We start from the raw sequence: 27761 nt of genomic DNA, 5'->3' as shown, positions 1-27761 counted from the left end.
TTTGGTGTGTCTTAAAATTTTATTTTTGGATTTAAAAATATTTAAGAAAAACATTCTTAAAGGAAATTCTAAGATAATGTGCTTTTCATTTTCAACCCTTTCAGTGTCATGAACATAACACATTCTTTCTATCCATGACATTTTAGGAATTGTTTAATGTCCTATTTCACCATGTAGCTTGTGAGAGGCATACTTTTAATCTTCTAAATTAGGGTTAAAATTTTAAATTTAAATGTAATAATATTCTTAATGTAGTCCTTATTATATAGAGTGACATCTTCCATTATTATCCAGTTATTTAGCCAAGACATGGCAACTAGAAAGACTTTTATCTTCCAAGTTGTTTATCTTCTTCTTGTACATTAGAAACCTAGTCATAACCATGCTCTCAATAGGTCAAAGACTCATTTCTATGATGAAGACATGTAAAATAATGGTTTTGAGTAGAGTTTGAAGCAATTTTAGAAATCCTTTTATCTTCCAAGTTGTTTATCTTCTTCTTGTACATTAGAAACGTAGTCATAGCCATGCTCTCAATGGAGCAAAGTCTTACTTCTATCAGGAAGATAAAATATTGTCTAGTGCATTTAGTTTCAAAATTATAAGTTATAAAACTCTTTTATATTTTCTCTATCTTTCTCTGTGACTCTCTAGATACGCTGCAATCCCAAACATCACAACCATATAGATAGCATGAGTGATGAGAGTCTAAAAGAGGATTTTATTCTTATTCCATAGGAAAATTCCCATTGATTTACAACTATTTCCAAGTCTATAATTAGCTTTTCACTCTCCATTTATCCTTTTCTCAATGCTATATTTTCAATTAAGCTTGTGATGAAGATTGATTTCAAGATATTAGTATGAAGTCACTTCCTCAAAGTCATTGTTTCCACAAATGCAATTAGCATAATTCAATGAGTTTCCTCCAACCAAGTAGTTGATAAAAACGCTTCAACTTGTATCTGGATCTCCTGCTTATCCACCAATGAAACATGCCTTGAAAAAACTCATCATCTAATCGTTTTATCATGAATACCCTCAAAATAATTAATGCATACCTCCATTATGTTGGTTTTCCACAACTTGGTTAATAAATCAAGAAAATTGGTATCTATGTAAATTTATTAGGTCTTTTGCAAATTGGTTAGAAGAAACATAACCTAGATGTGTTTTCTTTGTTATTGTTGTCATTGTCAACACTCTCAATCAAGATACAACATGTCCAAGTAGAGTTTTGATGCATCATGGCATGTCTTATGAAGAGAAAAATAATGTTGTATCTAACAAACCCATCTTGTTAACTTAAAACCATAAATCTTATTCAAAATTATTTTCAAGAATTAGTGCATTAGAATTGAATTAGTATCATGTAGGAATGACCAAGATCAATCTCCATAATCCTAGAAAGAAACCCCAATGTCCATCAAAATCTAACTAGTCAATGCCTCAAGTTTGGTAGTTTTGTTCCACTAAAAGGTGGCCATGGCATCCAAAATTTATTGATTTGACTCTAGAGGGGATGCCATCTATTAGTTTAAGTAGAGAAATTACCATCCACTTTTTTTATCCAATCATCCATGGCCATTTTTCTAATGGGTTTTATGCTAAAAGGTGGTCATGGAATCAAAAAATAATTGATTTGACTTGATAGGAGATGTCACCTACTTGCTAAAGTAGAAAAATTACCATCCACTTTGTTCATCTAATCATCCATGGCCACTTTTCTAGTGGTAGGCATGGAACCAATTAGAGCCAAATTGAAACATTATAAGTCTCTTATCTCAAGAATGGTTGTATCTACATCAACATTTCATTGAATATCTATTACAATACCCTTTCAAAAATGGAACAAGTATAATTGCAACTTGTTTCCTTAGCAAGGTTAAAATAATATGACAAGATTTTTCGATAATGGATTTTTTTCTGTATTGGCTTTGTGGACACAACTAAAACATGTTACAAATTTCAAAATACTTCTCAAAATTGCTTTTATAATCTCCATTTGGAAATGGCAACACAAATTTCCCTCTAGTGGCAATAGTGCAACTTGAATCTAGTTCTTGAGTAGAGAGAAAATCATGATGCAAGAGTTTTTATATAGTTTTGAATTCATAGCTAAAATTGATTACAATACCTAGAAAAGAGAGAATGCCCCCATAAAATAGGGTATTTATGTTTTCATGAGTAAGGCAATGTCAAGGTTTCCAAATATGTATATAATATTGGGGTTTATACTCAATGGTCTTTCATGACACAAACTAAGGAGGATAAGTCATACCCTTAGGCATACTATCCAATTCCAAGGGACAAAAGTGTGATCTCCATGAGTTGTATGCTCAATGTACTACAAGATAGACTCCCAAGAAACTTAGCTAAGGAGGGATTTATTGATGCCTATGGACTTCTTATATACCCAAGGTTATGTGGAATAACAAATCTATAAATCAATGTAATACTACCCATAAATACCAATAAAAGTGTTCAACGGTTCACAAGATGACTTTGCCTATATTTCCCTACATGTATGCTTCCCCACCACAATTTTACTTGTTTATGAACATATCTTTGTGTTTATAGATTCTTAAACACATCTATAACTTTAAAAAAAAAAAAAAAAACAAAAACATTCTTAAATACTAGTTATAAGATAAGTAATATGCAAAGAAAAAAACATTATTAATTGTACTGACCATAAAAAAAAATATGGTTAATAGATTATATATAATAAAAACTTAATATTAATATTGTAATTCAAAAAAAATATTAATATTGAAATTTATAAAAAAATAACAAATTTCCAAAAATAATGTAAATAAAATATTTTATTTCTATAATAAAATCTAAATATATCTACGTAAACTCTACTACATTATTAAATTAAAATTATTTAGTAAATAATATTATTAAATTAATAATAATAATATAATAACAAACTGAATTTAGTAACAGCACTTTATATGGGTTCATACACCAATTACAAAATAAATATTTTTTCCATAAAACCATTTTACACCTCTTGTATAACAACTTTGATATAATTAACTAATAGCTCAATGAATTGTATTATATTATTAATTAAAAAATCCCATATATTTTATTTTATATATTATATTATATTATATTATATTATATACATATATAACTCTGAAACATTCTCATTCTTATTTGTTGGGCCATATGAATGGAGAGAAATATAAAAAAATTGAAAACAAGAATTTTACCAGAAATATTAGGGCGAAGGCTCTTGCCATATATGAACTAATCCCGGAGGAGGACCAGTTTGTATCCACCCGTAATATTTCCATTGTAAACATTGACCCTTCAAAGCCCCGGGAGCCTTGGGCCTATTTTGATGGCTAACCATAACAAGGGAGATGTGGAGGAGGTGGTGTTCTTTTTCTAAACAACGAACATTACTATAAACATTACTATAAGATGATATGATATTTGGTCGTGGCTATGGCATAAATATTTTTGCTGAATATTTCAGTTTGAAGTTTATTTTTTTTAAAGAAAAAGAGCGTTAATAGTAATAAGTTTTTAGTGATTCCAGAGTTATTATTTACTGGTTTAATTGGACATTACATTGTCACATACATTCTCAGAAAATTTATTAGATGATATATTAATGATCAAAATATAATTTGATTATATTTCTTGTTTACATATATATGGAAAGGAATACAGTTTCTGATCAGTTTTGCAAAAAATAAGGAGGAAGATCATGGTACTTGGTTGATTACTGAACATGTATGAGGATAATATTTTTAATATTATCATCATCATTTTATAAATCATGATGACAGAAACAAAAGCATAACTGAACAGAGATTTATGTTTTTTTTGGTGGAGATACCAATATTTTTAGAGTTATGGTTTATATTTGTATTATATTTTGATGTATATATAACTAAATATTTGGAAATATCAGTTATTTTGATATACAGTTATAATCAAGAAACAATTTTGAATATACTTCCAAGTATTTGCTACATATAATTTTCAATATATATTAATGAAAATTATAAGTTTAAAAAAATCACAATATTACAAGTTTTTTCAACTTAAATTACACTAATTAGTTCGAAACGCGTAGACAAAAGTATTATAATGAGATGTCTACCAAAGAAATCTTCTCAAAAACTTAATATACATCACAAAAACTTAAATTCAACCCTATCATATATATTAATGAAAATTACACATACACTAATAACTAACTACAATTTTTTTAATAAATAAACATTATATCATTAACTAATTTTTATTTTTTAATAAATGAACATTGTACCATTGAATATATCTGAAATTTGTTTATAAAAGTACACTACATTATTATTTTGTATTATTTTATATATACACACCAATTACACTTCTGTTAACAACGAGGGTTTCAATCTCAGGAGTGAGGACATCTCCTTCCCTAGCTAACACGCATTACATTTCTGCAGAGAACGATTGTTGATCTGAGAAGAGGAATTGGTGGAAGAAGAAGAAAATTTGCGCGCATCCTCATCATCGGTGCGGAGCTCTGTCTTGTCCAGATACACAACTGAGTGCACAGTTTGATTTGGGAACCAGCTCGTCCAGTGACTTGATCCTATTCTGCAACTGCTTCACATATTTGATGGTATAGTCTGCATTAATTCATCCAATTAAAGCTTTGCGATCAATTAATATAAAAGAGCAAAAAAAAATTATAAATATTAGTATAGAAAAATACATACAATACGAAAACAAATCCAATTACCAAATCAAAATTTTCAAATTTTAGTATTTGAAATAAATTGAGCAATAATCTTACCATATTAATAAGTTCTTACCATTGAAAATTATGAAGGGTAAGAACACGAGGTAAATCTCTATCACAGTCTGCCTCTCTTAAATTCAACCTATTAATTATATTACCTTGATGTCTGCCTCTAGGTTCTGGATGAATATTCCAGTCATTACAAATCCAGATCTCGCATTTGCCGCAAACACAATAAATGCATATCCTAGTTATTTGAGTATCTTCTTCCTGCAAGAGTAAATTAATATGCTAGTAAAAATATGTAACTTTTTATCATCATAATAACAGTTTTCAGAGTGATAATAAATACATGCGCTTTGTTTTCTATACATATTGTCTCTGAATTTCTCACAGTTGGGTAACAGAGCGGCATGCTCAACTGCTTTCTTGAAATTTGAACCATGAAATCCGTTAGTTGGTATTTGGCAAAACTATCACTCAACGACCACAAGACAAGATCTGAGGCTCACAGTTTTCAGGCGTGCATTGTTTTGTCTGGAATGGGACCACAAGATCTGTGACAATTAAATCTCCCCACCTAATCCCCTTAATCATTGAATCACATTTCTTTACATTCTATAAATCTGATATATAAATTAAAATAAAAAAAAAATTAAATATAGATTATTTTTTTTATATTTCTAAAGATTTGAATCCTATGTATAACTTACCTCATTTCTTTGTCCAGATTTCAAATAACAAAAATATTAAATAACTGGTAAAAAATCTACTAACAAACCAAAAAAAGATGAATAGTTTGGGGATAAACAATAGTAGCAGAGACGAGGTATACCAGAAGTAGAGGTGAACAAAATATCATCAAGTATGTGAAGCAGCTGCAGGATAGGATCAAGGCACTCAAGGAGCGGGGTCCCAAATAAAACTGTGCAGTCAGTTATGTATGTAAAGAACACGGAGCCTTGCACCCATGATCAGGATGCACTCATACTTTCTCCTTCTTCCATTAATTCCTCTTCTGAAATCAACAATTCTTCCTCACACAGATTCTCTGTGTATTATATCGCTCTGTTTACCTACTTCTACACAAAAAAAATAAATGGGAGTTATAGTTTAAAATGTAGTCACGAATTGAAAGGACAACGAATTATAACAGTTCCAACTAAACAAATTATAACCGTTCCAACTAATACTCAGCCGAGCTTATTCCTATTTCTATCTTCCAATGACTTTGCAGAGGAGCCCCAAAAAAAAAAACTAGATTAATCACTAGACTAAAATGAGCGAAGGCCATGAAGAAGAATTGTGATACCAAGAAATAAAAGGTAAGTGGCATGGACTCCGTGCCTGTTGACGCTTCGAACGCCTCGCTGAGCTCCACACGGGATGTCGCTCGGCTTTATAAGTAGCAAAGCTCGTATGGTTCCAGCTCATACATAGATTTTTTTTACAGGTAAACATGTAGACAACAGGGCGTGCGTACAACTTAGCGTATTTTACGCTAAGGCCAAATGCGTACCAGGTCCCTGTAAAGGTAGGACTTCTTCGACATGTTACTTCCGTGTTCGGATTTAGAGCTAATGCCATCTTTTCCAGGCTGCCAGGGTGAGGGGGTGAGGGTATTTAAGCAGTGATTAATATTTTTTATTGGTATTTAATGATCAAACATGAGTAATTTTAAAACTGTGTTAGGTGTTTGATAGAATTAAATAAATGTTGTTTACATCCAGGGTAGGTATGAGTAAGACTGAGTAAAAAGAAGGTAGGTATGAGTAAGAGTATGAGTAAAAAGAAGCAAGTAAAATGTAATAGTTTTAAAGTTACTGTAATAAAAAAAAATTCTAATCTTTTTCTCCGTAGTTTTTCTATGCATGAGGTTTTTTTTTTAATGTAATTTATGTGTTCAATTCTTGAATTAATTTGTTTTAGTTTTTTTTCTGGTATCTTATTTTTTTAGTTATTTTTTATAACTAGCTACTGGTTTTTATAGTTAATAGTGTAACCTAAGTCTGCAATATGGAGACTAATACAATAAGTGATATGGAGAAGTTGAATGGGTATATTTTTTCCCTATGGAAATCACAAATGGAGGATACACTAATTATCCAACAATGATATATGAAGTTTGACATTACCTAGCAAAGAATGTATAGTTTAATGTAGTAGGTGAGAAGACAACAAAAGGGCTATGCAAGAAGTTGCATGATTTATATGAGAAGAATACGACATCAAATAAAGTCTTCTTGGTGAACAAGCTATATAACCTCAAGATGAAAGAAGTTATATCTCAGTGGAGTTATGGCATAAGCTTTTAGGCCACATGGGTGAAAAGGGCCTAAAAGTTCTTGTTGGTAAAAATCTACTTCCAGGCTTGAAATTCTATGAATTTGATCTTTGTGAGTATCGTATTTATGGTAGGAAATGAAGAGATTCTTTTATGAGAGGTGGTCATGAAAGAGGAACAAATTTATCATAATTTATATTCTCTGATGTGTTTGGACTGGTGAATGTTAAGTCCTTAGAAGGACCCTCATATTTTGTCACATTCATGGATGATGCATCTAGGAAGGTTTGGACCTACCCTATGAAAAGTAAAGGTAAGGTGTTTGAGATATTTCAAAAGTTTCATGGAGACTAACAAATTGCTCAAATATTTGAGGATAGATAATAGTGGAGAGTATTGCTCCAATGCATTCAAAAATTATTGTAATAGGTTTGGAATTAAACATGAGAAGACTGTCCCTATTACTCTCCAATATAATGGTACAGTAGAAAAGATGAATCACACTATTATGGAGAAGGTGAGGAGTATGTTGTCAAATTTTGAATTGGCTCTCCAATAGAATGGTACCGCAGAAAAGATGAATCACACTATTATGGAGAAGGTGAGGAGTATGTTGTCAAATTTTGAATTGGAAATGAATTTATGGACATAAGTAGTAAGGACAACTTGTCACATCATGAATCCCTCACATTCTACAGCCCTAGATGGTGATATTCCTCAAGAAGTTTGGACCAGTAAGAAAGTAAATTATTCTCACATGAAATTTTTTGGATGTGAAGCATTTATGTATGTTCCCAAAGAACATAGAACCAAATTACATGATAAATCAAAGAAATGTATTTTAGGACATGTGGATGGTGAGTTTGGTTACCATCTATCGAATCTAGTTAATCTCAATTTCGTTAGAAACAGGGATGTAATATTTAATTAATTAGAGATGTGTAAGAGTTATATAGGTGATATGGAGGTCAAGAAAATTGTTGGCAGGTTTAACACATAACAAGAAAATATCCCACCATTCCAAGAATCTAAGCAATGAAATCAAGAATAGGATGGACAACAAGAAGAAGAAAACTTGTCGCAACCATTTCAAGATATTTAATCAAAAAAAACACCACCATTGTTGGTTCACAGGTCTACTAGCCATCATAATCCCTCACAAAGGTATCCACCCTGAAATTTATTTTGTTAACTAATGAAGGTGAATTGCATTGTTTTCAGGAAGCTTGTCAAGTGGAAACTAGTAAAATTTGGAAGAAGGAAATGGAGGAATAAATGGACTCTCTCTTGGAAAACAAAACTTGGGAGTTGGGGAAGCTCCCAAAAAGAAGAAATGGCCTACAAAAATAAAATGGGTATATAGGATTAAAGAAACCAAGGCTACTTTAAACTTGGAATGTGAACAATTAGATCTGAAGACAACTTTTATTCATGGAGAATAGGAAATTTATATGGAACAAGTGTAAGGATTCGAGGTAAAAGGTAAAAAGAACCTTGTTTGCAAGTTGAAGAAGAGATTTTATGGGTTGAAATAGAAACCTCGCCAATGGTACAATTAATTTGATTTATCTATGCTAGAGTATGGCATCAACATACTAGAGACTAATCATGTTGTCTACATCAAGAGGTATGATCAAGAAAATTATATTATAGTAATGTTGTATGTGGATGATATGTTAAGTATTGGACATGATAAGAACATGATCAATAGGTTGAAGAAATATTTTGGTAGTCAATTTGCAATGAAAGATTTAGGCCGAACACAACAAATATTGGGCATGAGGATTATATGTGATAGAAAGAACAAAAAAGTGTGTCTATCACAAGAAAATATATTGAGAAGGCATTAGACAAGTTCAATATAAAGGACTCCAAACCAATTGGTACACCCCTAGCATCACACTTCATACATAGTGTTGATTTGTGCCTTTATGATGACAAGAAGGAGGAAATGAGTAAAATACCTTATGCTTCAACAATTGGTAGCTTGATGTATGCCATGGTATATACCCATCCAAATTTTGCACATTGAATGGGAGTAGTGGGCAGGTTCTTTGCAAATCCAGAAAAAAACATTGGCAAGTAATAAAATGGATTTTGAGGTATCACAAGTGTACCAGTAATTATTGTTTATGTTTTGGTAACAATATTGTTATTCTTGAAGGTTATACGAATGCAAATATGGCTATAAATGTGGATACTGGAAATTCCATCATTAGTTATTTATATACTTTTGTAGGTGTAGCAATGTCTTGGATACCTACACTACAGAAAGTAGTAGCCCTCTCCATATGATCAGGGGATCATGTCCCAAGTGTCGAAAAATGCTCAAAAATGAAATTGATCAGAATTGGTTCGAACATGAACGACCAGATAGATCTCGTCCTCCTGATTCCGGCTTCGTGAACGGTTCGTAAAATAGTCTATATATGCAGAAGTTATGTCAAAAAGAAAATCGCCCAATAACCCTTAATTTTTGAATTTTTTTCAAAAAAAATTAAAATAGAATATTTTGAGAATATTCCTTAGAATATTCTAGGGAATATTCCATAAGATATTCTGGGAATATTCCTCTTGGGTGACCAATGGAAGGGTGCCACGTGGCAAGCCCGGAGGCTGCCACGTGGCCCCAAGTCGACAAATTTTGGCATATCAAAACTGTTTATGGAGGTGTGGGGGATCGAACCCATGACCTCCAATGAACTAACCCAACGACTTACCAATAGGTTGCGGTGGCGGGACTTGGAAGGCTACCAAAAAAAAAAAACCATATATGAAGTTTTAAATTGTTTGGGCGAGGCCCAAAAGGGGGCCAGCCCCTGGTCCATGAGACCACCACCTGAGAACCGGAGGCTACACCAAAACCCGGTGGTCAGTACGCCAGCAGTTGGGCAGCGGTCACATATTAAGGCTTAATTTGCAAACACGGTCAGTTCAACTAATGGTTGGGCACAAAAACCGAGGATAACCACCAGTTAAGTCGGAACCTGATCACATGTGCATTAACTAACTATCAGTTAAGCATGATGGTTACAGTTCCGTTGGCAGAGCATTTAGCGGCGGCACCAAAATTGGCGATCCTACCATTTTGGCGCACCTAACTACCCACCAACTTTAGTTAACTGGAGTTAATTCAGGGACAGAGAGGCAGTTCAGTAAATGAGCCATAACTTTGGCTAAGAAAGGCCTTTTGAGATGAATTTGTTTTTCATTTTGACTAATCAAATGATTCTAAAGCCATTAGCACATGTTAGAGAGCAATCAGAGGTCGTTTGCAAGTGTTTTTGCTCTGTGGAAGTTCTAGGAGCCACTAGGGCCCAATATTGTGGGAGCTGTATAGGGTTGCAGGTACCCATTGGATGAGAACCATTGGTCATTCCTAACTGATTTGAGAGTTCTGAATCCATTTATACAATCTATTTTGCCTGTTAAGGCTTGTATTCAACTGTACCTTCATTTTTAGCTTTTAATCAAATCAAGGACATGCCCATTTGGGAGCCTTGGACCCAGCAGACATAGCCCAGGAGGGGTGAACTGCTTCATCATATGCTATTGCATCTATGGTTGAGTTTTCTTTTAGAACAAATCTGTTTTAGTATGTTAGATAGATAAATGAATTAATTCTACTACACATAAAGGGTCATAAACAGTTGCAAAACTCATTTGTTTTTAACTGCAAGACATGTATATTGACTGAATTGAATACCTTACTAAGCATTTCAAGTAGTTTCAAATTCAGATCACCATAACAAAGGTAGAATACATAGGTGCCACTCGTGTAGAGATATTATGCATGCAAGAACTTATAGGACACTTGGGAGTAAAATAAGAGAAATATGGGTTCCATTGTGATAGTGAGAGTGATATTCATTTAGTAAAAACCTCGGCATATCATTCTAAGACAAAGCACATTGATATGATATCATTAGATTGGTCAAGTGTTTGGTGATGGACTGCTACAATTGGAGAAAATACACACTAAAGATAATCGAACTAATATGTTAACAAATATTTTTCCAAGGTATAAGAAGGAGCTTTGTAAAACCTTGGCTAGATTAATGCAAACTTGATGAAATACATCTTGGGAAAAGATTAGTGGCGAGGAGAGAGAAACAATGTCAAAAATATTCACTCAAGCTTTTATTTGGTCTCAAATGACAGAGGGTTATGTGTGAGAGAAAATCAAAGTAAAAGTTGTTTGCACCTATAGTATGAGCCACCCATGGTATTTTGGCTTTGTAATGAATCTAATTTTATAAAAGTATGAAAAAAAAAGATGCTAGTAAAATGTAATAATTTTATTTGTATTACGATTAAAAAAATCTCTAATCCTTTTTCTCGTGATTTTTCCCAAATAAAATTTTCTACATAAATTCAATTTTTATGAATTAATTTGTTTCCATTTATTTTTATTATTTTTTTTAACAATATACACTTAAAAACAACCAGGCGACCCTTTCCCATGCTCAAGAGGGAGTTGAAACATCTGAATGGACTTTTTAAGATTAGACTCCTCAAGCATCAAAGCTTGGAATATGACAATATCAGATGTTGTATGACGATAGAATAATATTGAAAAATTAAAAATTTTATAGGTAGAGTGTTATTGAAATAAAAATGAAAATTATATGAAAAAAATGAGGTTATGCATTTTTGACGCTGAAAGTATCGAGACTTGTACTATTAAATGTTGTATGACATGAATTAGGATGGAAAATTTAAAAGTTTATGGGTAAGGTGTTATTAAAAATAAATGAGACTAATAAGAGAATTTTCCAAGGCTTGCAATATCAAATGTGCTAGGAAAAAAGTGTTATTAAAAAGTGAATAAGATTTACTTGTAGTTGAAAATGGGAAAAATATTAAATTAAAAAGGAAAAAAATATAATTTGTGAAAATAGAAAAAAGAAATTAAAAAAAAAAAAACAATAAATTAGTAATTAATAAAAATAAAAGTTATTAAAAAAATCATAATAATAAAACTTCAACTAAACATTTTAAATAAATTTAACAAATAATAAAAAAATAAATTTCCAATATAAAAAACAAATACATAATACGACAGTACAACATATATAATAAATAAAACCAAATTCTTATAAAAGACCTTTTTAATAAACAAATTAAAAAACACTTCGCCCATCATCCCCTAACTTATTTAGGATGCTCACCGCTGAGAAGCGAAAAGCAATGGGAAGGGAGTTGGCAACGTACCCATATCGGTCAATAGGGGGCTGAGAATCGGGCTCAATTCTATCTAGTTTTAAGAAAGAGGTTGCTCTGATGTCCAAAGCCTGGGTGAGTTGGCAAAATAAGAATCTCCACGTCCCTCTTGGGTAGTGACTACCCAAGGATGGAGAAGCGAAACATCTTTGTTACTTTATATTTCATGGGAAACAGGACCTTCATACAATCGTTAAGAATTAAATTAACATCAGTAGACAAAGACTTTTAGTTTTAAAATTATATATAGTTGTGTGGATAATTAATATTTATAAAAAATAATGTTTTTAAGGGTTATTATTTAATTAATAAATGTAATTGATATATCCAAAAGAGAAAAGTAGTAAAGATAAGTTGTTAGACTTAAAGTGAATAAAACTAGGGTATCATTAAAATATAATATCTTTTTTATGAACTCATTAAAATATATATAATATATAATATTTGAATTTAGTAAATATATAATATATTTTTATGTATGTTTTTTTTAATTTGAAAATATTTACATTAATTTTTATTTATTTATTTATATATATTATTAAAATAATTCATAAATTAATTAATTAGGAGAAATTATTATGTATGTATTTGGTTATGTAAATACAAATTTATTAGGGGTAGAAAGGAAACAAATCTTTCAAGAGGTAAACATTTTTTATTTGATTCTCTATGCACTTAATAGATTTGGAGTTAAGATGGATTTAGGCTAATTTGAGTTACCAATCAATCAAAATTTGTAATTTTTTTGATATGAAACTAAAAAACTATTGAAATACTTTTGATTTCATTGGTAAAATGGTGTATTAGACGAAGAATATTCCCTTAACATGAAATCTTAACCATTCATTTAATAAAAATTCAAAATTCCTCAAGCCCAATTCCAATATAGACCAGACCTTCAACGTAATTAGGGGATCACAATGGGGATCATAGATTGGTTAATAATTTCACTGTATATAAAACAAAATATTTTGCTGGCAACAATGACTTGAACCGTGCTATAGGTAACTTGAACCTTGAACGCTTGACGTGCTATCGGTAAGTATTCAAATTGCTACTTCAGAAAACAAGTGTTGCAAAGCAGCATAGTCCTTGCCACTTAAGTGGATGTTATGCATTTAGAAAAATTGCAAATTGATATATGAAGTAGAAAAGTTAATTGTCTACTAAGGGATATGGACTTGCATAAATTTTTGGTGGTAGTAACCACTACTAAGTTGACACATTTACACTTTTACTCCTACATGTTAAAGCATTGAAGAAAACATAAATAATGGTAGGTAGTAACTCCCTGTAGGTATATTTATTTCCATCTTATTTCTATTCATTTTTTATGGAAATACTTGCTTAAATTATGGTGGGTTGTAAATGATGGTAAATAGGTTATTTACATGAGTATGAACTATTTTCAAGGATTTTAATTATCAAGCTTAACAATGAAAAATCATTGCACAAATATTTAAAAATCATGGCATAAATATTGCAACTACATCCAGAAATTATGGCAAAAAAATATAAAGAAATTATCCATATGATGTAAAGGCTATACCTTCAAAATTATTTTATTTAATAATATTGAAAAATAAATAAATTTTTTCAAAGTTAAACATTATACCTTGATTGGTCAATGCTAAAAAGTGATGAAGAGGAAAATCAATTGCTATAGTCCTACCATAGCCATGACTAATAAGTATGAATCCATTAACCATAGAAAGTTCAATAATTAGTAATTAATATACTAGAACAATATAAAAATATCAAATAGTAAAATTTGAAAGAAATATAAGAATAACCAACCACTAAAAACATATGTAGTATTTTAAATAACTAATGAATTAAATTTAATAAAAATTATATCAAATTAATACTTAATATAATATTTAAATATATATGCTTTAACAATATAATTAATGTCAAACATTTATTATTAAAAAATTATTATTTTAATGGATGGGTTGATTTACCGGGCGGAATAAGTAAGAGAAGTTGCTCAAATTAACAAGTGAGCAAACAAATAATATTTAAAATCAATTTGTAATTCCTTTATATGAAATTGAAAAACTGTTGAATATTCATATAAAAACTATTGAAATACTTTTGATTTCATCAACTAATAGATGAAAAATACTCTTTTAATATGAAACTTTGTCTATTTATTTAATATATATTCAAATTTATTTTAAGTCTAATTTCTTTTTTTGCTAAAGCAAGAGACGATCCTTCTATATCATTAAGCCAAAAATAATTTACATAGTTTACAACTATCCACTCGACAAAGTGGACTTAGAACAAGGGTGCTAACCGCCAATGGCAAGAACCCCCAACCCAATACATATAACCGACAAACCCTTTAGAATACCTGCCCTAAACGTGCTGACTAATGCCTAGCCGAGCGATTGCCCGCGCCAGCACTCACTCAACCTACCTATTTAATCATGGCCTTCCAATCCATGTCTTAATCCGACAGCAGAGATGAATTTCGCACCAAGAAGGCGAATAGAACTTAACTCCCGGCCCCACAAAATTGCACGATCAATCCTGATCATTGATCCCTGCCACAAAATCTGACGGTTGAAATGAATATCGCACAGCCCAACATGCCAATTTTTAGCGTGTGATCAAGGCGGTTTTTCATCTGGCCCCACTGCCACGTGTTGTTCACTAAATGGGATCGCTGCAAAAAAGGGAAACTACTTCCCGCTCGTGAGGCTTGCGATCACCCCAAAACTGCCCTAGCCATGGTATTCTGATCAGAGGCAAAAGATTCAGGTTTTCGGGGATGCCACGGGTTCCCGGCTTCCGATCTCTCCCCATATCTGCTCTACCTGTGACATTGTGAGAAGAGGCTTTCGCCAGCCTGCTTGAAACCCCGAGAAATAAAACTCCCGCTCTACAACCACTGATAACCTGTTTGAGCATGTTACTCCGAACTGCAAACCGTCGAAGCACATCACTCACTGTATATTCAATTATGTATGCTCTGCTGATCATAATGCTTCTGAGTCATCTATGCTTCCCTCCATGGCCCTACTCCGAAACACCAACCAATCTTCCTCAACCTGGTCTTGGCACTTTGCCTTTAGTCTGTGCTGAGGTAGCTCTTGCCATTTCATTGCAAACCTATTTTCTGTGTAGTTCACTCCTTGATTGGCCAGAATATCTGCCAGTTTATTGGCCGATCTTCGTACATGTTTAAAATTAACTATGTGGAGGCACAGAAGGTGGTTGTGGATCCATTGAAAGATCTGGATCAGCCTCCAGTTCCTTGAGGCCTTTTCCGGCACCATACCCCAGCTGATTCTCTTGACCGAGTTAATGATTAACTCAGAATCTGCTTCAACAATCACATTGTGTCGATTATCCTAAATCAGGAATTCTAAACATTGCTCCATAGCCATAACTTCTGCCATATTATTGGTGGCTCTCCCTAGGTGACCATAGAAAATGAACAGAATATTTCCTCTTTCATCTCTTAAAACCCTGCCATGACCCGCAATACCCGGGTTGCCCTTTGAGGCACCGTCAATATTGAATTTCAAAAAACCCTTGGGGGGGGGGGGGGTTGCCAAAAATCAAGCTCAGAGTCTCTAATGAGAATCTTCCTTTCCAGACCCTGAGGAATGAGACCCTGTAACCCTAGCTGACAGAGAATCCTCAAATCTGGTACTGAAGGTGGATTCTTAGGGAGATTTTGGACAATAGTACCCACTGTCTCCTGAAGTTATTTTAAGATCTGACCCAAAAGGTAAAGGGATGGTTTTTTTACATCCTTGAAAATTCTGTTATTCCTTTCTTTCCAAATATTCCAGATAATGAAGCTGGGCGTTAGAGCCCAAGCTAAGCTAAGGACTTCATTATTCGAAAAATTACTTCTCCACTTGTTTAGGGTGTTGATGATGCTCCCTTTGTCCCTATTTGACTATTGGAAAATGGTGGCGAAAGAATCCCACAACCTGGAGGTAAAGGTGCAGTTTTTGAGAAGGTGTTTCATTGTTTCCTCTTAAGCTTCACATAGCTGGCACGTGGAAGGCCCCAAAACACCCCTTTTCCAAATGTTATCCCAAGTCAAAATCTTCTTATGTTGGACCAGCCACATGAAGAGTTTAATTTTCATCCAACCTTGATGCCTCCATAGTCTTTGCCACGCTTTGTCCAGAGCCTAGGAGGCCAAACCAAGGAGAATGAATTTAGCTTCCTTAAGATTAAAGGTGCCCTCATTGTTGTTGCCCCATCTCAGCTGGTCATTCCCTCCTGACACTAAAATTTTCCTTCGATCTAACTCTTGCATTAGCATTTTAGCTTTAGCTTTTAAGGGGTTTTCATCCCTGAAATCAAATTTCCTCCATATTCTCCATTTTCCTATACTGTTGGTTTGATCCCAGAAATCCTTTACTTTGGATAATCCTTTAGCATCTGCCTCTGCCTTAAGCTCCTTCAATTCCTCTTTTAATAGAATGGGTTCTTGTTGCCATCTGTCCTCCCAGAACAGAGCTAAGTTTCCCTCTCTAATTTCCCAGAAGCCATTATCTTGGACTAGGCCTCTATTATCCCAGGCCTTGTTCCAAATGTGTGATCCCTTAATATTTCCATCCATTCGTATATGGTCATTACTTTGCCATGAGCTGGCATATTTTTCTTTCCAAATTGTAGCCCACTGAGCCTTTGGTTCTTTTATCCAGCGCCACCATAATTTAGCCCCTAAAGCTTTGCTTAAAATTTCAGGATCATCCAAACCAAGACCCCCATGTTTTCTAGGTTTGCAAATTTTTTTCCCAAGCTACCAAGGCCCATTTCTTCTTTTCTTCCCCCTTGCCCCAGAGAAAGTCTCTTTATATGGTTCTGAATAGATGCAAGACTCCTTTAGGAGCAGGGAGAGTGGAAAGCATGAAAACTGGGATTGATTGAAGAACAGCCTTTGTGAGCACCAACCTGCCAGCCAAGTTTAAGGACCTCATAGTCCATTTCCTTATTTTGTCTTGCAATTTATTAATCACCGGCTCCCAAATGCTCTTGTGTAATGGCTTAGCAGTTAAAGGAACCCCCAAATATTTTGAGGGGAGAGAATCTCTTTGAAAGCCCAGAATTTTAGCAATGTTCCTCTAAATGGCAATATTAGTATTGAAGAAAAAAATCTTAGATTTGGAGAGATTAACTTCCATACCTGAAGCCCTGGCAAAGTCATTTAGAATTTGTTTGTATGCGAGAGCTTCTTTGACTGTGGGGATTCCCTGCAGCATGGTGTCGTCCACAAACTGTTGATGCGTCCAAGCCTGTCCCCTATCAGAAAGTTGGAGACCTTTGATCTTACCAACTTCTTTTGCATGCTTGATAGACTGACCCAGTCCTTCCATCATGAGGATGAAGAGAAAGGGAGAGAGTGGGTCCCCCTGTCTGAGGCCTCTAGAAGGAAGAAAAGTTTTAGATGGAGAGCCATTGACCAGAATTGAGAAGCTGGAGGAAGTGACCAGGGCCAAGACCCATCTCACCCAGTTGTGATCAAACCCAAAAGCAATAAGAATTTTCCTGATATAATTCCAATTCAATTTATCATAGGCCTTGGCAATGTCCAATTGCATGATCATACTAGCCTTTCTGTTGCTAGTCAGAGAGTGTACCACCTCATGTGCTTGAATAATATTATTAAGAATTTTCCTTCCTTCCACATACCCAGATTGTTCCATAGAGACAAGGGTAGGAAGGAGAGGTTTGAGTCTATTGGCCACCACTTTTGATATAATCTTGTAAACCACATTGCATAAAGCTATTGGTCTAAACTTGTCAGGAGTTTGGGCTGCCTCCTGTTTAGGGATCAGGGCGATGAAGGATGTATTCAGAGCTTTCAAAATAGTTCTATTCATCCTAGAATCTTCTACTACATTCAGAATATCCTGTTTTACAATATTCCAGCAAGCCTTGAAGAAATCTACATTGAAACCATCTGGGCTAGGTGCTTTACCGTTTTGCATTTCTTTGAGCACTTCACTGACCTCTTCTTCAGTTACTGGCTTGTTAAGGTTTAAATTGTCCTCTCTGGACACCAGCCTAGGTATATGTCTGATGAAGTTCCTCATGGAGTTTTCGCTGTCATAACATGTTTCCTTGGCTATGCCTCGAAAGTGCTTAACAAGTATTTCTTCTATCTCTGCATGAGAGTTGTGAAGATTACCTCCCTCATCCTTGATCACTGAAATTCTGTTGTGAACTCTGTTCGCCATAGTGGATCTGTGGAAAAATCTAGTATTTCGTTCTCCTTCTTTGAGCCATTGAACCCTAGATTTTTGCCTCCAAAATATTTCCTCTTGTTTGCATAAATTCTCCCATTCTTGATTACATTTGGTAGCCTGATCATTTCTGGCTTCATCGAAGCCATCTATGATAAGGGCTTGGTTGAGTTCCTGCATTTTACCCTCCACAACTTTTTTAGCCTCAAAATATTGCCATGTTCATTCTTATTCCAATCTTTGAGCCGGAGCTTGATGTGTTTTAGTCTTTTCTGAAGAAGGAACATTCTTGTGCCCTGAATGTTCAAATCTTTTGACCACCATTTGGCTATGTTGCTAGTGAAATCTGGATGGGAAAGCCAGATGTTTTCAAATCGAAAAGGTCTGTTCCAGGGTGTACCAATACTCTGCACCTCCAGATGAACCAGCCAGTGATCTGAGCCTCCAAAGGGTAGAATTCTTGCTGATATTTCCTTGTCATTGAGCATAAGGTCTTCTGATATCATGAATCTGTCTAATTTTGAAGCCACCTGAGACTCTCCTCCTCTTTTGTTGTTCCAAGTAAATATGCCATTACTCGTTACAATATCCACTAACTTCATAATATCTATAAAAGTCTAAAGCTTCAGAGAGTCTTTACTTAGAACTCTGGTTCCACCTTTTTTCTCCGAAAGTGATTTGATCATGTTGAAATCCCCTCCCAATATCCATGGAATGCCTGAATGTCTATCTCTGAGATCCTCCAAAGAATCTAGAAATTTGAGTTTACCCTCCAGTCTTTGGGGGCCATAAACATTTGTGACCAGGTAGGTTTCCTTATCTCCTACAGGTTGTATGACCACTGATAAATATTCTCTAGATGCCTCAGCATCTAAAATGTCTATTTTGTTTGGATTCCAAAGGGTGAGTATACCTCCTACTGTATTCTCTGCTTTGACTTCTAGAAACTCATAACGATTGAGCCATTTGCTATGAATATCTTTTATTTTTTGAATGGAATATTCGGTTTCCTAGATGAAGATCACATCCAGAGCTGTTTGTTTCATTCTATTACTAATCAGTCTCTGTTTTCTTTTACTACCTAGACCTCTAATATTCCAAGAAGTAAACTTCATTATTAAATATTGGTAAAGGAGTAGCTAGTTAGGTCTTTCATCTTACCTGAGTCTATCATTAGCTTTCCACATTCCATCAATAGTTCGTTCTGCCTTTTCCTGCCTCTTTTCTTTCCTGGGTTTCTGGGTGCTAATCCTGGTGTGGTTTTCACCATTTTTACCCCTTCGCTACTCTGCTTTTCCTTGTTTCTTTGCCTCTCCGACCCTTTGTTTTGGGTTTTCCATATAAATAACTGTTGGACTCTACTGAACTCCTCTGGAGGTAAAGAGTCTATCCCTTCCTTGGTTCCTTGAATCAAGAAATCCTCCAGATCTAGATTCTCTTTCTCAAGAATCTCCTGAAGTTCTTGGTCCTCCGTTTCCATCTCACTTTGGGTCATCTCATGATCCATTTCTATTTCTGCATCACTCACCATCGTTTCTGTCTGCTGATTTTTATCTGGTGTTTGTTCCCTATCCTCTTCTTTCCCTTCCTCCATTAAACCTTCTCCCTTCGTCTGGTTTGCAGTTGTTATCCCTTCTTCCTCTTCCAGAACTTGGAACCTATTTTGACTGGCTTGTTGCCCTTCAGATTTTTGTATCTTTGACCCCCTCTTGCTTCCTTTTCCTTTGCTTGCCACTTTGTGAAAGCTTTCAGAGTCTTTCATTGCGTTAGTTTTACTCTTATTCTCTATTTTAGTGAGAGGGAAATCCCTAAATAGGTGCCCATGCTCATGGCATTTGCGACATCTGAATGGAATATGTTCGTAATCCACAGTTTTCACCCATTCTTCATCAAAAACTTCCAAGATTACCTCATTTGGTAGAGCTCCAGAGAGATCCATCTCCACACATATTCTAGCAAAGGAAGTGTACTTTCCCCTCCTAGTGGCTTCAGAAGCTTTGACAAAACGTCCTAACTTATTTCCTATGGCCGATAAGGACTCTGTTTGCCAATAATCAAGCGGAAGAGAATAGAGTCTTACCCAAACTGGGACCGAAGTAAAGGTCTCACGTTCCGGGACAAAATTCATGATCCATGGTCTCATATAGAGACCTGCTGCAGCATAGAAGTAGGGCCCGCCTTCAAAAACTCTATCCTTATCTTCGATGTTTGCAAATACCACAGTGAAGAAACCCTTTGACCCAAGGTGTAGGTCAATGCTTCCTTTTGGTTTCTAGTGATATTTTATCCACATTTGTAAGGCTTTTTTAGTGGGCCATAAACCCATGAATTTGCAAATGATTGCATAAGTTTGCATATGGTCCCTATGCACCTGCAAAGCAAGCTCATTTAAAACAACTCTGGGAGTAACAACAGCTTTGGGTTTACATGGACCCATGTGTGCTTTGTTTTTTGTTCCCTGTTCCTTGTCTTCTTCCTCATTTTCTTTAGTGATGTTGTTCTCCTTTGACTTCTGTCCATCTTGTTCCTCTTCACTATTCCTATTCCTTCCCTTTGAAGGGCCTCTATCATATTCCATTGGTTTTTTACCCCTGCTGGTCATAGCCTGTTTGTAGGAGGGAGTGGAGCTCCCTCCTTTGCGCCCTTCCATGGAGAACCACCCCTGCAACAGCCCTGAAACCCTAGTTTATTCGTCCTCCATCGCTCCCCCTGCATAAAGCTTTCCCTCAAGCATGATAAAAATCTTAAGTCTAATTTCAATATAGACCACAAATAATAAATGATTATAATTAAATTTATTAAATTACTTATATTATAAATAAAAATTTGTAATTATTTACTATTTCTCTTTCTTATATTGATATCCCAAACCTATCTTCCTCCATCAGCCATTTATAAAAATATTAAAAAAACTAAAACAATTTATACATAAATTGCATTTTCCACTACCCACCTTTAAGCTATAATAATAACACTATCAGATCTTCCTAATTTATTTTTCATATTCCTATATACCAAAATTACGTATTCCACTACTCCACCTCTATAATAATAACACTATCCTACCTTCCTAATTGCTTTTTCATATTCCTATTATACCAAAAATTCATTAAAATCTTTTTTCAATTACCTCTCTGAAATAAGTTATATAAATTCTCTAACCAAAAAACAAAATAAAAAAAGAGGTGTTGCACGGCAACTAGTCCCTGCTTTAAGTGCAGTGAGCGGGTGGTTGAGGATTGCATGGTTGGCAAGCAAGCCCTGGCTCAGTTTCTCTCGAGTAGCCCACTAAGCGATCTAAGTCAGAAGCAATTTCCCTTACCCGTCAACTTGAATAATCAGAAGCAAAGGTGAGTGGACTAGTTCCATGTGCAGTCCCAGAAGCAGATGCAGCCAAGCCCACCAGCTTCGGTATACCTGAACTGCGCGGATGGAGTTAAAACATCTCCTGCGCACCTCACCATAATCAAATTTTGTTTCAGATAATGCAGCTTAATATGGGTTAACGTTTTTTCTAAATGTGCAAGGTCTAAATATTCCAGAACTTTTGCGTAGTTTAAATCAACTTATCATTACATATTTAGCTAACGTTTATACTCAAATTTATTCTCCAATTTCAGTTTCTTGGTTTTATATATTTTTGGCTTGCGCAGTTCATATTAAGGTTTATGAACAAAAAATGGTTTCATTTTTTTTGTAGATACATTCATATACAGTTTATACTATCTGAATTGTCTCTTGTACAGGCAAAAATCTGCATCTCTTTGCAATTACATAGACATTTGCGAGTACAAGAACCGAACATAGATATAAAGATTATTATATATTCATGAAAATCTCAATGTATGACACAGGAAACCTCTTACACAGAACATACAGAATACAGTTGGTTAACTCAACTGATATTCAAAGAACAAAGAAAATAAAGATGCAGGCAATCCTGAGTGTATGCAATTGTTACGACGACCTGATGTGTGGTAAACAAGAAACCATATTGCCAATAGAACAAACGCAGCAAGCAGTATCCCGCCAGCAAAGATTTGTTGTCCAACAACAAAATTGTGGTTTAATCTTTTTATTAAGACAAGGCCAGCCGGGTTTTGGCCCCACCATGAGAGACAAGCCAAGCGTGACAGAAACCTGGTTGAACATAACAAGAGACGCGGTGTTCGATAACTCGACTGATATTCAAAGAATAAAGAAAATAAAGATGCAGACAAGTATATGCAATTGTTATGACGGCCTGATGTGTGGTAAACAAGAAACCGTATTGCCAATAGAACATACGCTACAACCAATATATCGCTAGTGGGGATATAGTTTAAATATTCATCTTTCATAATAACCTTTTTATTAAGACAAGGCCAGCAAGGTTTTTGGCCCCACCACGAGAGACAAGCCAAGCGCCACAAAAACCTGTTTAAACATAACAAGAGAGGTGGTTGAACATAACGCATAATGCATGATCGAAACATGGCTGAAGAGCAGGACAACGGTGACAAGTACCATTCTATGTTAATCTTGCATGTTGGATAGCTGAGCGAAAAAACTTAGAAGCTTGGTTAGTACCTGCAGTAGCAGCGAGCATGAGCTGAGGTTCTCTCGGCTGTCATGAAAACCTGGAGGAGCCATAGTGCCGGTTTTGCTGCTGGTAGTGTGGAAATGCTGTCATGTGGAATGCTGCTATTCATTCTAACTTGAATGAAGGAAGCTCAAAGGATAGTGTAGCTAGTTATTTACCCCGACCGAATGATAAGCAAGCGGTAGGGTGGCCGACAAATAAAAGAATGGATAGCAGGGCGAGCCACTAGTCCAAAGTTCTGTCTTTCAAGACTCTGCTGCAAAGATCTGGAATACCTTCTGCAAGGATAGCGTAGCTGGTTATTTTAGCTAGAAGCAGATGAGCGGAACGGAGCATACCTTCTGAGGAGAGTATAGCTTATAGCTCGAAGATCATACCAAATTTTTGGTTGCTAATAGTATGATGAAGGGCTCCGTTGTTTCATTGTAATCCTGTGAGCTGTTGGAGCAATTGAGGCCACCAGAATAAGAATTTCTTTCGATTTTGCGTAAGCATTTTTGGCTTTTCAACAACTTTCTCTATTTTGAGTAGGATGGTTTCATCCGCATGAAAATGTATTCAACTTAGCTATGAATACTGGGATAGGTAATCGCTTAGAAGCTTTGGTTAGTGCTGTAGGAGCTCATCTCCCACATAGTGGTGGTTAATTACGTATATAACAGAATGTTGAGAAAAAAATGATTAAGATGCCTGAACGAAAAAGATAGAGAGGCTTAATAAATAGGTCTTTACTAGAAGCCTGGCCTTTAGGTATTGAACTTTTTCCCTGGACATTGCCCTTAAACACTAACAACGATGTGCTCCAGGAGGGACGCTTATGAATTTTGGGTTACTACCAGCAGAGCTACACCTTTGCAGCGGGCACCCAGGAAGCTTGATACAGATTGAACAAAAACTTCTCATTGGTTGAATGACTGAGCTATGCCATGGAGGAAGTCTTTCTCTGAGCATGCCGTGGAAGAACTACTACTTTTGCTGCTGCCTTGGCTAAGCTGCTTGCCTGAAGCTCTGTTCATATCACGCAAGAAAGAGATAACCTATTGGTTCTGGCTAGATGAGGTACTAGCGCCACCATAATTGTTGATGGGGTATTAGCTATCGATCCTATAACACCATCGGCTGCATGGGATGCCCCCAGCGTATCCTGATAAGTGGATCTGTCTCTCTCTCTAGCCAGGCACGAATAACCACCGTTCTGTCATCTTCATCTGCATCGAGCCGGATATTAGGGATGAAGCACCAGCTGTTCCAGGGATGAGTGATCTTGGTGGATTCTCCCAGCAAACAGCAACCATCCAGCAAATAGCAGCCATCCGTGTTCGACCAAAAATCGCTATGTTCCTCCCTCCACCTGAAGAGCGCCTGGTGCCTAGTTCATCCGGTGAGTTCTCTACCTATTCAAGTGAATGAATTTGACTTTTATTGCAGCTCTTTAAGCAAAGAAATATTAATATTGTTAATGCACAATAGAGAAGAAAGTTGGCACATGTTACATGCCCAAAAAGGCATAGATGTGGTGGCTGGCGTACATGTAACGGTGGTATATGCGGTGGCAGGCGTACATGCGGTAGTAGGGGTACATATGTTATTGTATTGTAGCAGTGGTACATGTGGTTTATCATAAAATGTTTAAGATTTAATGCTAATATTAATTCATATCGTTTCAAATGGTTGTTTAATATCTATTTTACCTTAAGCTTTGGCCTCATATGCCTCGGTATGAGACCAAATAAGACAATGAAAATTGAAATTGAAATTTGATTGGCCGTAAAAACTCGACTCAAAAAAAACATTAAACTATAAGTCGTATAAGTCCTACAAAATCACACAAAGTAATGCTAAAGTGACCCATTTCGATTACTATAGTCCCTGGCCATTGCCAGATGGCAGGGACTAAAAAGGGAAGTTAACATTGATTATAATGTGTTGTTGTGGCATTGATTCATGCAAGCAACAGAGACAATCAACCCCAAGATTTGCAACATCAAATTTAATAACACACCTCCTTTAAATAATCCATTAAACATATATATATATATATATATATATATATATATATATATATATATATATATATATATATATAAGATATTTCATTAAGAATAGATGTATATAAAATATATATATATATATATATTTTTTTTTTTTATGATCAAAACTGAGGAGGGCTCGGATGGAAGGAATAGGGCTCGACCTGGAAACCCTAGGCCCTAGGCCTAGGTGATGCAGGTGTCGCAGACATGGCAGTAGCAGTACAGGCTTTGGGTTGTAGCTGGCAGAGTCAACAAAGCAGCGGGAGAAGGACAGACGTGCAAGCCGCCAGCTGGAACCTGCAAACGGTGTTGGGGTTTCTAGCGGAACGGGTTTTGGAACCATTCCGTAAAAGGTGATTACAATATGGTGAAACCTCTTCGGCATTGTTACCATTACCTGTGCTTTCGGAGGTTTCAAAGATCAGGCTCTTTACGCTGTGCATATCCGGTGACGGTTGAGGAGAACATTAAGGTAAACGGCGCCGTTTTTTACTATGGTAAACCCTAGAGAGTCGGTTGATCTGGACCCTACCCCGGCAGACATTCTTTCCGTCTGGGGAAAGGAGGCTTCATCGGAAAACATAGAACATTTTTTTGGTCACTCGGCCAGTCCGGCGAACGCCCTGCTCACGGGAGGAGGCATTTGGCATACAAACGCGGCAACAGGATTGTTGGATGAAAGCTTGGAGCTCCTAGGTGGGATTGGAGTTGGAGGCAGAGGCACGATAGAAGCAAACAGGGCCGGAGGAAGGGGCTGGGAGACGACAAACCTTCATGCATGGCCAGGTCTGCCCAAATTCAAGAATGACGAAGTGCATAGCTATAAGTCGATATCCCCGTCAAAAAATTTCTCGTCGTCGGGAGGCTTGGAGGACATTATAAACTTTCCAACTTTAAAAGGGGTATGGAGGACTGTTGGAGGAGTCCAGAGCGCAGGGAAAGAGTTGGGGGAAGGAAGCAATCAGCCGGCGGTTCAAAAAACCTTGTTTCCAAGCGAACCGCTGCAGTCAAAGGAAGTAGAGGGTTTGGCTGGTATCGGGGTTACTAACTCTCCGAGGGTTTCGGACTCCCATCCCGATTTAGGGAAGGTAACTGAAGGAATCCATCCGTATTCGAATGAAGCCGGGAGCCCGGTGGAGGGTTTGGTCGAAACCCTAATTGAGCAGGACCAGCGAGCTGAGAAAGATGGATGCGGAAATTTCGGGGATGCAAGAGTTCCAAACCCTTCCTCAGAGGAACGAGTTTCATCTAGAGAGGCAGCGAAGGTAGGGGAAAAACGGAAGAAAACAAAATCGTGGAAATCCAAAAAGGTCACAAATTTGGTCTTAGGCATGGACGTTCAGGCCGAGGAGGCGCTGGATGTGGCGGAGAGCACTCTAGTGGGCAGAGTGAGGGTCGATATATTTCTGGCAATTTCCTAAAGCAGTGGGCCGCGAGCCAGTGGTCTCATTCTCCAGCGAGCAATTTCTCGACTGCTACGCTGATGAACGACTGGTTATGGTGAAATTCGACTGCAAAAAGGCTTATGGAATGGGTCGAGGAACGTCTATGGGCTTTCGGAGACCGACCTGTCTTCTTCAAACGATGGTCGCCCATGTTTGACGCATCAAAGGAGAAGGTAACCGATCAACCCGTCTGGGTAAGAGCTCCTAATTTACCTCCTTATCTCTGGGTCGACTCAGTCTTTAAGTCCATTGGAGACCACTTGGGAACTTACCTGGACGCAGATAGATCTTTTTTTGCAAACATATGAAAGAGCGGTGGCGAGGATTCTCGTCAGGTTAAATCCATTGGAAGGACTTGCAAAAACAATCTCATTACAATATAAGGAATTTGTGTATGAACAGAAGTTGGATTACGAACTCTTTCCCTTCAGGTGCTTTCGGTGCCAAGAATACGGTCACCTAGCAAGGGACTGCCCCACGGGAAGAGGAGAAGAAAGCTTAAAAGCAGAGAAGAGGACAAGGAGGGCATACGGAGGAAAAATGTGGAGCGATGGAGGATATAGTACTGGAAGCAGAACATCAAAGAGCAAATCAGGAGGCCCCGGCAGAAGAGGACATACATCGGGAGGAAGAGATCCCTCTGCGCAACAATAAAGTCCAGTCTCCAAAGGAACCACTTCCGGATGGTCCAGCCAACCCCTCTGCGGACGATCCATCTGGTATGCAGGCTTCTCCTCTAAAACTCTCTTCTCTTTCTGAATCTGTAAAAGATGTAATGTCTCCAGATTGTAATATGCTTAAAAATCATGAAGCCCCCATTCAAAAATATTTAATCTCTCTCTGAAGCCCTTCCCTCCCTAAATCTGAACTGTGAGGACCCTTCCAATCCGGTACAATCCCTTCTATTACATCCCCTGTTCGTCATTACAATCTCAGGTCTCATGGTAAAAGACCGGCAAGTCATCAACCTGTTTTAGACTCAGTAGGAGGCCTCTGTCCTGAGTCGTCGAAAAGTCTCAAAAAAAAAAACCAGAGGAAGAAAATCTCTTTTTTCCAAAGCACAAGTTAAGGCAAAATTTGATGTTGAGGATGGTAAACAAATGTCAATCCCTGGGGCGCTTAGAGCAGCAAAACCCCTAAGATGGTTATCAAATGATCTGCCTTTCTTGGAATTGTAGGGGGTTGGCTAGTAAACCAAAAAACTAGCGTTGAAGGATTTA

At 36.2% G+C, this 27761-nt stretch overlaps 1 long non-coding RNA gene across 1 annotated transcript; it reads right to left on the bottom strand.

The window, feature by feature from the left end:
- Positions 1-4371: 4371 nt before the first annotated feature.
- LOC149258607 (uncharacterized) lies at positions 4372-6170 on the bottom strand. The gene is made up of 4 exons (XR_016246197.1): positions 6066-6170; positions 5589-5835; positions 4912-5023; positions 4372-4640 (listed from the first exon to the last, which is right to left on the bottom strand). It is a non-coding gene; the product is annotated as an uncharacterized LOC149258607 (long non-coding RNA).
- Positions 6171-27761: the final 21591 nt, after the last annotated feature.

Source organism: Pinus tabuliformis, chromosome 6, assembly GCF_031772625.1.
Source record: "Pinus tabuliformis cultivar Carrire ecotype Pingquan chromosome 6, CPIR1, whole genome shotgun sequence".
Lineage (NCBI taxonomy): Eukaryota > Viridiplantae > Streptophyta > Pinopsida > Pinales > Pinaceae > Pinus > Pinus tabuliformis.
Note: the sequence above shows the minus strand (reverse complement) of the source record. Positions and strands in the feature narration are given on the sequence as shown.